Raw genomic sequence first — 217 nt, forward strand, 5'->3', positions numbered from 1 at the left:
CTCTGTGCCCCCCCCATGGGTGCTCTGTGCCCCCCAGGGACCCCCATGGGTGCTCCATAACCCCCAGGGACCCCCATGGGTGCTCTGTGACCCCTTAGGGACCCCCACAGATCTTCTGTCACCCCCCAGGGACCCCCATGTGTGCTCTAACCCCTCACGTGACCCCCTCAGGTTGGGGGGTGCACCCAGGGGTGCTGACATATCCCCTTTTTCTCCC

Source organism: Calidris pugnax, unplaced genomic scaffold, assembly GCF_001431845.1.
Source record: "Calidris pugnax isolate Ruff unplaced genomic scaffold, ASM143184v1 scaffold932, whole genome shotgun sequence".
Lineage (NCBI taxonomy): Eukaryota > Metazoa > Chordata > Aves > Charadriiformes > Scolopacidae > Calidris > Calidris pugnax.